Source organism: Triticum aestivum, chromosome 5B, assembly GCF_018294505.1.
Source record: "Triticum aestivum cultivar Chinese Spring chromosome 5B, IWGSC CS RefSeq v2.1, whole genome shotgun sequence".
Taxonomy (NCBI): Eukaryota; Viridiplantae; Streptophyta; class Magnoliopsida; order Poales; family Poaceae; genus Triticum; species Triticum aestivum.
This window is the reverse complement of record NC_057807.1, coordinates 439,690,320-439,701,363: the sequence shown is the minus strand read 5'-3', so window position 1 is coordinate 439,701,363 and position 11,044 is coordinate 439,690,320. Positions and strand designations below refer to the sequence as shown.

At 45.8% G+C, this 11,044-nt stretch overlaps 1 long non-coding RNA gene across 2 annotated transcripts; it reads left to right on the top strand.

Annotated features, from left to right (window-relative positions):
• Positions 1-7,836: 7,836 nt before the first annotated feature.
• On the top strand, positions 7,837-10,743 carry LOC123112322 (uncharacterized). 2 transcript variants are annotated; one of them, XR_006455349.1, is made up of 3 exons: positions 7,843-7,930; positions 8,089-8,153; positions 9,260-10,743. It is a non-coding gene; the product is annotated as an uncharacterized lncRNA (long non-coding RNA). The 2 variants fall into 2 exon arrangements; XR_006455350.1 differs by lacking the exon at positions 8,089-8,153 and having other exon boundaries at positions 7,837-7,930.
• Positions 10,744-11,044: the final 301 nt, after the last annotated feature.

The window sequence follows — 11,044 nt, the reverse complement described above, 5'->3', positions numbered from 1 at the left end:
TTTATGGATGGGGCTGTTGGGGCCACCTTAATACCTGCAAGTGATGACTGTGAACTGGATTTCAGGAGGCACGAAATGCCCTCTACTGCAATAAAGAATAAGTAGGGGGAGATTGGGTCTCCCTGTCGGATTCCTCTGGTAGGTCTGAAAGACTCGAGCTTCTCACCATTAAAAAGAACAGAAAAGGATACTGAAGAAACCATACCCATTACTATGGTGATCCACTGCTGAGAAAAGCCCAATTTGCTCATAATGGCCTTAAGATATGACCACTCCAATCTATCATATGCCTTCATCATGTCCAGCTTGAGAGCACAAAAGCTATTAGTCTTGGACTTAGACTTCTTCATGAAATGTAGGCACTCGTATGCACATATGATGTTATCAGTGATTAACCTTCCCGGTACAAATGCAAACTGATTTTCAGAGATTATGTCAGGCAACACTACTTTCAGTCTGTTTGCAATTACTTTGGATGCAATCTTATAGATTACGTTACACAGACTAATGGGCCGAAACTGAGAGAGTAATGTAGGATTTAGAACCTTCGGGATTAGAACCAAAACTGTATCATTTATGCTTTCCGGGCTTTGCTCTCCTCTGACTATGCTCATCACCACCCTCGTCACGTCGTCCCCACAAACATCCCAATGATGCTGATAGAAGTGCGCCGGGTAGCCATCCGGTCCCGGAGCTTTGGTGGGGAACATCTGAAACAGGGCTGTTTTCACCTCCTCCTTTGTGTATTCAGCGTTCAACATTGCGTTCATCTCCTCCGAGACTTTCCGTGGCACGTGATTTAGCACTGCATCTATGCCCTGCACCCCTTCAGTTGTATAGAGCGTTTGATAGAACTCATTTGCCAGGCTTTTCATCTCATCCGGGTCTACCACTATAGCACCCAAAGAATTTTGTAGAGCTTTGATTAAATTCTTTTTCCGTCTCAGACTCAGCTCTCATATGAAAGAACTTTGTGTTTTTATCTCCTGCACTCAGCCAGTCAATCCGTGCTCGCTGCCGCTTGTTGGCTCCACCAACCCAATGGGCCGCTTGGTCCGAGCTTACAAAGCACACGGCCCACTCGCAATGCAGGGCTTGGCCTGCTCCTCATCAGTCCGTTGCAGCTTCAGGTGACTGAACCTCTTTGTCTCAAAAAAAAAAAAAAAGCTAACTGAACCTCGGTCTGAACTGCAGACGTGACATTCGCCTCTCCTTGAGATGGCGGCCGTCGGGTACCTTAGCAGGAGCGCGTCGTAGTCTTCCCAGGTGGTGGCGTCGGTAGGTTGGTTTCACCACCGGGTCTTGAGCTGGACGACGGGGGCCGCTCCCTTTTTCAACATGCGGCGGCCCAGGTCCAGAATGGCGATCGGCTTCAGGTTGGTGGTTGTCAGGTCGGGGATGCGGGGAAGTTCAGAGAACACCGGCATATAGTTGGGGGTCAAGGGCTTGAGCTGGGAGCCTGGGAGATGTGCAAGACTGGGCGGACGCGGCTGACTGGGCGGACACCGGCATATAAGCGACATTGCCAATGCGTTCTTCCACGGTGAAGCGGACGGCCAGGTTGGGGTAGAGCCTGCTCGCGATCAACGATTGCATGTACGGCTGGAGCTTCAGGAGGACTTGCTCGCCGGCAGTGAAGGTGCGTTCGGTGCGGTGGCGATCTGCCTTCTTCTTGAACCGGTATTGTGCGCGGGCGAGTTGCCCCCAGACTCGGAGCATCTCGGATTCCTGCTCCTTTTCTTGGCGCTCTTCGCCTTGCTCTCGCCGGAAGCCCATCAAAGCACAGCATGAAGCAAGCAAACGGACACAACTGGTTGGGGCCACCATGCATTAGGAATACAGCACTGACCGGCTCACAGCCGGGCCAAGGGAATCAGCCGGGAGCGTCCTATCTATAGTATAGTGAGCTTAGTGTCCTTTTTACTCCGCATATAAAATTTGTCTCAAGTCAAACTTTATAAAGTTCGACCATATTTATAAGAAAGAATGTGAACATCTACAATACTAAAGTTATGCGGTATGAAAATTAAATCCATGAGGCATCTAACAATATTGATTTTGAATTGTGAATGTTTGACTTCAGACATATCTTATATGCATAGTAAAAAGGACCGGAGGGAGTACCATATATGACATATTATTGCTGGTTTTGTTTATTTTCAGGAATTGTTGCTGGGATTAACAACCTGTTTCCAGTTTCATGCTCGGTATGCATCATAAGCAAGATCAACAGTCAACACATATAGCAACAATAATCTTTTTTTTTTGCAGGGGATAGCGCAGACGATCGTGTTCTAAAAAGTACAAACAAAGTGAAGGTAGTCCTAGCAAAAGTTAAATCATGAAACTGAAAACGTGCAATAGAGGTATCAACATTTGTACCTTTGATCATTTGATAAAAATCGTTTCTGGAAAGGTTTTTTTAATAAAGAAAAGCAGTCTCCACGAGCTCTCAACACCGAACTGTACATTGCGCTATGCTTCTGAACCTAAAATTTGATATCATGCCCCAATATGTTTGAATTTTGTGAACTGTACATGAAAAGAGTGTTCCTTGCCTGGGGTTATTGCCTTTTGTCCATGTTCGTCGTCAAGTAATGACCCTCTTAAAATTAGAGGATTAACTGAGAACGCACGGTAACCCTCCTGACTTAATGATGCTAAACTATTTCGAGAACAATCTGCCAAATCTGAAATTTGATAGCATGCCACCTGATAAAATTTGGATAACAGTATGCAGGTCAAGCTCAAGATAGAATTTCATACCTCGATAGGTCATAGGTGCCCTCTTTAACTCGATCTATGCACATGGAAAGTAATGAAATAGGCCTCTGAGCCGAATCTTTACACTGAAGCATCTACAGAAACACCGAAGTTCAATAAATTTTTTTGCAAGTTAAATCTGAGAAGAAGCTCCAAGCGAAATATAAAATCTACACGCACTTGTCAGTTTTCACATTGCTCACATGTGACGAAAAAATTGAGGTGGCCTCGGCAACGAAGATAGCGTGGAGGCCCGCGACCATGGATTCATACGGGCGCCCAAGCTGAAGTTTCCCAAGTTCTAGGGGCTCACCGCCGGCCAGCTGAAAGCCCTTCCCAAGTCCCACAGCGGCGGCGCCCACACAGGCGAAGAACCACATGAGCAACAGCACCCGCACGGCCCGAGCACCTCCAGCAGCAGCGCGGACGGCATCACAGAACAACCAGAACGCCCGTCCCACAAATGCCGCCCACCACGCAGCTCACCCCAGCCCCTCTCCCTCCCTTACGACCACGAAGCACCGACCCAGCTCTCCAATGGCCACGCCGCCAGGGAAGAACCCGCGCGCAGCGGCCACGCCGCCCAGGCGCCCACCACGGATTTCACCAGACGAACAGACCAACGATCCCCCAACTGACACGTACGGCCCACAGGGCAGACCCACTCACAAAGCGGCGGACACAAAAGTACGCACCCCGCACAGACCGAAGGAGGCGACATGGTCAAAATCGAAGGGAAATCCTATTTGGCGCTGCAGGCGCCCGTTATAGGCCATTTCGCTAACGGGCGCCTGCAGCGGACGACCCCCCGCCGCGATTGGGCTGGCCCAATTGGTTCCGTTCACTGTTTATGCAAAAAACTGAAAAAGGTGGCATCGGTCTCTTGGTTTACAAAGAGCTGCGCAAACCACCTGGACAACACACACACTATGTTGAGTTTCTCCCATCGGCTCTTTTAGTTCTTTCTTTTCGTTTCTTTTTTTCTCTTTCTTGTTTGTATTTTCTTTTTTTTTCTTTTTTTCTTGTTTCTTCTATTTTTATTTTCCTTTTTATTTTACAAATATGCACGCACTTTTTAAATTCAATGAACTTTTTCTTCATTGACGAAATATTTTTCGAATATGATGAACTATCTTCAAATTCTATGAACTTTTTTTAGTCTGGAGAACTTTTTTTCAAGTTCGATGAACTTTTTTCAAATTTGATAAATTTTTATAAATATTGATCAACTTTTTTCGAATTTGATGAACTTTTTTCCAAATTCGATGAACTTTTATCAAATTTTGTGAACCTTTTTTCAAAATTGATGAACTTTTTTGTAAATTGTTGAACTTTTCTTGAAATTCGATGAACTTTTTTGAATTTTATGAACTTTTTTAAATTCAATGATTTTTTTTCTGAAATTCAATGAACATTTTCTAAAAGTTCTATGAACTTTTTCGAAGTTGATGAACTTTTTGTCAAATTCTATGAACTTTTTTCAAATCCGATGAACTTTTTTTGAATTCACAAACTTTTTTCATTTTTGTGAACTTATCCTTTCAATTCACTAATGCCTTTTCAAATTGATGTGTTCTTTATTCAAAAAAATTAAGTGGTGCAATATGCAATGAAACAGCATTGCAGCATTGTTATTAAGCATTTTGCCTCTGTTACCAATCATAGAAAGCGGGTAGCTCGTGTGGCTGGGTACCTATACGTGAACTTGACGTACTGAGTTCGAAACATGTATATTGCAGTTTTTGTCGCGTTTTCTTTTGCGAGCTTTTGCATTCGCCAGGCTTCGCGTTTTATGGGCCGGCCTAGTGCGGGGCGCTGCAGGCGCCAGGAGCACGAACGGGCGCCTGCAGCGCCGTATAGGAGCTCCCAAAATCAAATGCCCAGTAAACGGACACGAGCAGACGCGCGCGGGCCGTCTACTCCTCCCGGCCCGCCAGTCGGTGACACATAGGTCATACTCTTTCTCCCCATCGACAGCAAGCCTCCCCCCCCCCATAGCCCCGCCCCGTCACCGCCGCCGCCCAGTTTCAGTGCCCTCATCAGCGGTCCACACCCACATACCTCCCCCGCACACCACCACCTTCCCAGGTAGCAATAACCACCACCTCGCCACTGGGCCACCGCAGGTCCTCCCCCCCACCCTCGACGTCGCGCGAGCACTGTTACCAATCATAGAAAGCGAGTAGCTCGTGTGGCTGGGTACTTGTACGTGAACTTGACGTACTGAGTTCGAAACCTGTATATTGCAGTTTTTGTCGCGTTTTCTTTTGCGAGCTTTTGCATTCGCCAGGCTTCGCGTTTTATGGGCCGGCCCAGTGCGGGGCGCTGCAGGCGCCAGGAGCACGAACGGGCACCTGCAGCGCCGTATAGGAGCTCCCAAAATCAAATGCCCAGTAAACGGACACGAGCAGACGCGCGCGGGCCGTCTACTCCTCCCGGCCCGCCAGTCGGTGACACATAGGTCATACTCTTTCTCCCCATCGACAGCAAGCCTCCCCCCCATAGCCCCGCCCCGTCACCGCCGCCGCCCAGTTTCAGTGCCCTCATCAGCGGTCCACACCCACATACCTCCCCCGCACACCACCACCTTCCCAGGTAGCAACCACCATCACCTCGCCACTGGGCCACCGCAGGTCCTCCCCCCCACCCTCGACGTCGCGCGAGCACAACCCCCCCCCCCCCCCGCCCCTTGCCAGCTCCTTCGTATGACGCCGCCAGGCATACTACCGGGTCCAGGGGAGGTGTGCATCTCTTTGCCGGCCAGCTTCTTCGATGACGCCCGCAAGTTATTTGACGGTTTGCTCCCAAGGTACAAATGGACTCCCAGGACGAGATTTTTTTCCACAATTTCCTCTACAACTCCAATGATTCCTCATCCGACAATGAGGAGATGATGGTTGCTGCATTGGTCGTCCATGACCACCTTAGTAGGCAGCGGCTGTTGTTCCGGGGCTCGATCCCGGGGCACACTCCGGCGTTGAATCGCAACCAAGAAAGTGGTCATTTTCTTCTTTGGAAGGACTACTTTGAGACACCCAACCCGCTCTTCAAACATTATCAGTTCCGGCGTCGTTTCCGTATGCCTAGGCGTGTTTTCAACCGAATTCGGGAGGGGGGGGTGGCCGGATAAGATAAATATTTCGAGTGCAGGGAGGATGCCCATGGAAAGATTGCCTTCTCCTCTTATCAGAAATGCACTGCAACTATCTGGATGCTTGCATACGGAGTTCCCGGTGATCTCATTGATGAGTGCGTCTGTTTGAGCGAGTCTACGTGCATAGACTCCATGTCAAGTTCTGCAAGGCTGTGATTGCAGTATTTGGCGCTGAGTACTTGAGAGAGCCAAATGCTGAAGATAAACCCCGCTTGTTGGCGATGAATGCCAGCAGAGACTTCCCGGGGATGCTTGGTAGCATAGACTTTATGCATCGGGAGTAGAACAACCGCCCTTCTGCTTGGCCAGGTCAGTATAGGGGCCATGTCAAGGCTTGCAATGCCATACTTGAGACTGTGGCCTCACAAGATCTCTGGATCTGCACTCTTTCTTCGGCACAGCCGGACCGCACAATGATATCAACGTGCTTCAACGCTCACCAGTGTTTGCACGGCTTGCCGAAGGCAACTGCCCGTCGGTGAATGTTAACAACAACTGCCACAACTACAACTAAGGACACTACCTAGCTGGCGATATCTATCCTCAGTGGACTACTATTGTGAAGACAATCTTCAACCCTGTAGGAGAGAAGAGGAGGAGATTTGCACAAGAGCAAGAGAGTGCTAGGAAGGATATGGAGCGTGCCTTTTGGTGTTCTGCAATCTTGATGGAGCATCGTTCGGTATCCTGCTAGAACTTAAAGCACCAAAAAAATGTGGGAGGTGATGACTGCTTGTGTGATCATGCACAATATGATCGTAGAGGATGAGCGTCCGGAACGTATCTACGACCAAGGGTTTCAGTTCCAGGGTCACAATATTGTGCCTGAGCATGAAGGAGCAGCAACATTTGCACAGTTCACCCAATTTCATCATCAAATGCGTAACCGAGAAACTCACATTCAGCTGGAAGATGATTTTGTTGAGCATATGTGGGCTCACGTTGGCAACCAATAGATGTATCTTTTTTTTAATATGTATTTGAGACAATTTGATTTTTATTTGGCTTGTAAACTATGATATTTTTTTTTGGTTTGTGAACTATGCTATATTTGTTTGCTTGTGAAATTATGTAAAATGTTTATACTTTTTTTTGAATTATGTTTGAAAAACGACGGCAAGCCGGCCACACAGGCGAAAATGGGTCTGTACGTTGGATACACTGCCGACCCAAACGAAAAAGAAGATGGACGAGAGCGGACGGCCGATCCAAACAGATAAAAAACGGACAAAGCGCGTGTCCATTTGGGTCGACATGTTGGAGTTGCTTTTAGGAGGATGACACTATGAGAGTGGTGCGATGTCAGATGAACGTGTCATGTCACTCTTGTTTTATAGTCCATCTAGACCAGGGCAGTTCGATCCCATGCATGCTACTGTAACTCGAATACAAAATAAATTTCGTGGATGGAAAGGGAAAAAAGGAATTTCTTCTTATTAGAGAGATACTCTCTCCATTCACACATATACTATGTGTTTAGCTTTTGTTGTGAATAGGATGTATATAGACACGTGTTAATGTGTTTGTTTACTTATTTCATGTATCCTAGAGTTACTAAGCTCCCACGAAATAAGAGCTCCTGGTGAATCGCGGCTAACGAGCGGCGCACGGGCCCGTTTGACAGTGGGCAGGATGAGTTAGAGTCGGTTTGGCCGTTCTCGTGAGTTCTGGGACGTCCGGTCAAACAGCGATACAACAAAATCCTGATTTCTCTCTTGTTATCTTCTCGTGTCTGTGCCACCGGCCGGCTCCAACGCCGAGCCCTCGCCGGCACCATCCCCTGCGATTCCCTCTTCCCACCCCACCCTTGCCTGAAGGTGCCCAGGGGATGAACCACCGAGGAGGAAGAGGGAGGTGGTGGAGGATCCTATAGCTTATCGCCGCCGCCTCCCTGAGCACCCCGCCGTGAATCTCATTACTCTCACCCCCCCCCCCCCCCCCCCCCCCCCCCCAACACGCCTCTCTCCATGTTACTCTGCTGCGTGGATCCGTCTCCCCCCAGCAACCAGCACAGTAAGGCCTCAACTTTCACCATCTTCTTCCTCTAAGTCTGTCCCTTTTTAGGCGCATATTTTTCTTCCTCTGTTTCATTCCCTCCATGCTTGAGTTCAGAAAACATGTAAGTAAAATGTCATTTGTGCACGATTTACTCAAGAAAATTATTTTAGCAGGCTAAGAATATGCTATCTCACAAGGTCTGCAAGACCTTGTAAATGTGTTGATTCGACGGTCAAAGGTATCATAATCTGCTTCCTAACGATCTGTTTGGATGGGTAGTTTTTGGTCAAATTCTAATGTAAGAACAAAAAACTGATTTTTTTCCTGGCTGTAAATTTAGCGAGGCAAAATACGAGTGAACATCATTTGTATGCCATACTTTTGTCCTTTAAGGATAATGACCTTTCCAGACTTTATGTGCTCCCTGTCAGTTTTTTTGACATTGCTTAAATTTAGCTATTCACTTATTACAAGCTTGCAAAGTGGTGGACCAATGATGTTCATCAGGTGGAGGAAAGATCCCTTTGAACATAGAGGAAACACATAAACCACTTGACATAGGTTGTTCTTCTTTTATTTTCTATTTGCTTACTTGAGAGCTTAGAGTTGTATAACTTAATTTGTTTTCGGACTTCACATGCCCTTCAATTGGTAATATAAATTTGTCACGGAGCATATGATAGGTGATGAATGCCTTCTCATCTCAGATATGAAACTTCAGTAGAATGCAGGTAGGCCTACCCCTGACGCCTTAAACAAACTCTTCCCTCCTTAAGTTTGTGCAATTTCAGTCTGCTTTTAAACTCCGAGTGACAGTTTGTTCGGTTAAAAAATGAAAATCATGTTTTACTACAAAGATAAATGCTTCTGTATTGCTGACAACCTCTCTTGAAAAGTTAATTCACTAAGTCAGCTACATATGACACGCTCTGAAGGCTAGGATGTAGTATCATGCATGGTGTTTAATTCGTTGTAGAGTCGCACTACATGATTGTACAATCTATTATCTGCTCCTTAATTTCCATGTCTATCCTGTGAGATGAATCCAGGTTGGATTTTACGTGTATCTTTCTAATTGCTCAAGCTGCATATTGTTAAATGCATCAATATGTTTTTTACCACCAGTTGGCCATTTATGCTTCTCTCTGTATCCATCTTTGGGTAGCATTAGATAAGGATCCAGGTTTTTGCTGTCGAGATTGTGATATTAGTGATGTACAATGAGCAATTATTCTGCTCTTGATACATACCTATTCTTGTGGACTGTCAATATTATCTCTTTTATGTGACTTTCCACACTTTGGTATCCACTAATATGAAAACTAGGAATATGCTTGCTTGCAGTTTGTGTACTGCCCACAATTCTACAAGAGGGAGAAGCCGCACGAACGCGGCAAGGCAACCATTACGGCGTGGCTACCGCCGAAGCTGGGTGGCGCAGCGGTGTCGTTGATCGCGGCTGTGTCCGGGGGAGAGCTGAGGCATGGCATGCAGCTGCTTGCGGCACGGACGTACGCCTACATGGGTAGTTGGCTTACAAGCATGGTTGGGGCCTGGCGGCACAATTGGCAAAATCATGAAGAATTTTCTTACTGGTGCTCCAATTATTCTCTTACGGAAATGTAGGGAAAGGCTGCGTACAATAGACCCAAAGTGGTCGGACCCTTCCCCAGACCCTGCGCAAGCGGGAGCTACATGCACTGGGGCTGCCCTTTACTGAAGAATCATGTGCATCTGTTGCAGGTCAGTTCTGTTATTTTCTCCAGCAATGCCGCTTTACATTGATGGTTCATGTGTTTAAAGTTTGGGTGTCTGAAGCTTGTTGCAGTACTGTGTTATCACCAGTTCAAAGCTTGGTTTGGTCTTGGTTGTAAAATAACAGTTATTTTATCTATACAATATTCTTCGACAAGGCTAGCCTTCTTTCCGTGTTCATGGATTCAAAAAGCACCTTACACTTTAAAAGCCTAAAAGGTGTATTATGGCATGAAACCTCAAAAGCTATTTATAGGTTCAACAACTATACTATCCTGCTAATTTCAGAGTTTCAGTTTCATCAGTCGTCACATGAACGTATACACTATTTTGCTTTGGCTAGATCTGTATTGGTTAGTTGACCATTTAAGTATGCTTTTGGATCTTGCTTATCGCTTTTATTTCTCATGGGTTATGCAACATGCACATTGGTGTCACATTTTTTAGATGTGATCCTAATATGTTACCTTATAATCCCTTTCCTGACCAATCAGTTCAGTCTGATGGATGTTTTATTTATCTTAGAATTACAAGGAAATGGATTACTTTTATTTGGTAAATATTATTTCAGAATCCTGCTGGCTGAAGAATTCAGTTGAAAAGGTATGTCATTTAGCTCTTATTCTATTTCCCACTATTTGTGTTTATTGTTCCTTTTTGCCGGTGCGAACATGGATACAGAGCATTTGTATTTGCCAAGCATTGTGTAAATATTGTGGCCAATTTGTCATACGTTTGGCAAATAACAAAGCGGAACAAAGCTATTAGTCTTTGCAAGTTGTAGTGCAAAGAAATCTTTGCACCTGGTCACATGGTTAGGATATGTTTACTCCTAGCGATAGTTCAAATAAAAATCCAGACAACAGTGACTACGGGCTGTGATTAATTTGAGCAGAGGAAGCTGGGGCGCAGGACTGAAGTTGTTCTTGCTGATGGTCCAAGCTGCAACATACTTAACATGAAGTTGGTACGTGTTGAAGGAAATCAGGGATTATTGTTCGTTTATACCAAAATTGTTGCTTCCTAACATACATGCTTGATAGCTTATCTGAGGTCTCATAATTTTAGGTGTACACCTAGATGTCCAACGTTTTGAAGTGCACAAAAGATCATATGGCATTACATTTAACAGTCCGCCACAAACTACACAGTTATTTGGTGGTAAATGATAACCCAAAACCATAGTAGTGCGCCAAAAATTATTGTCACGGCAAAGCATGCACGGTTTCCATAACACGACCATCCGCATGTCGGTAGAAAAATAGAGATTATAAGGCCCGGGGAAGAACGAAGAATAGAAGTTTGGACCCAAAAATAAAAAGAAAGAAATAATATTCTGACGGATCCGTGATCAATAAAATGCTTGAGAGAAAT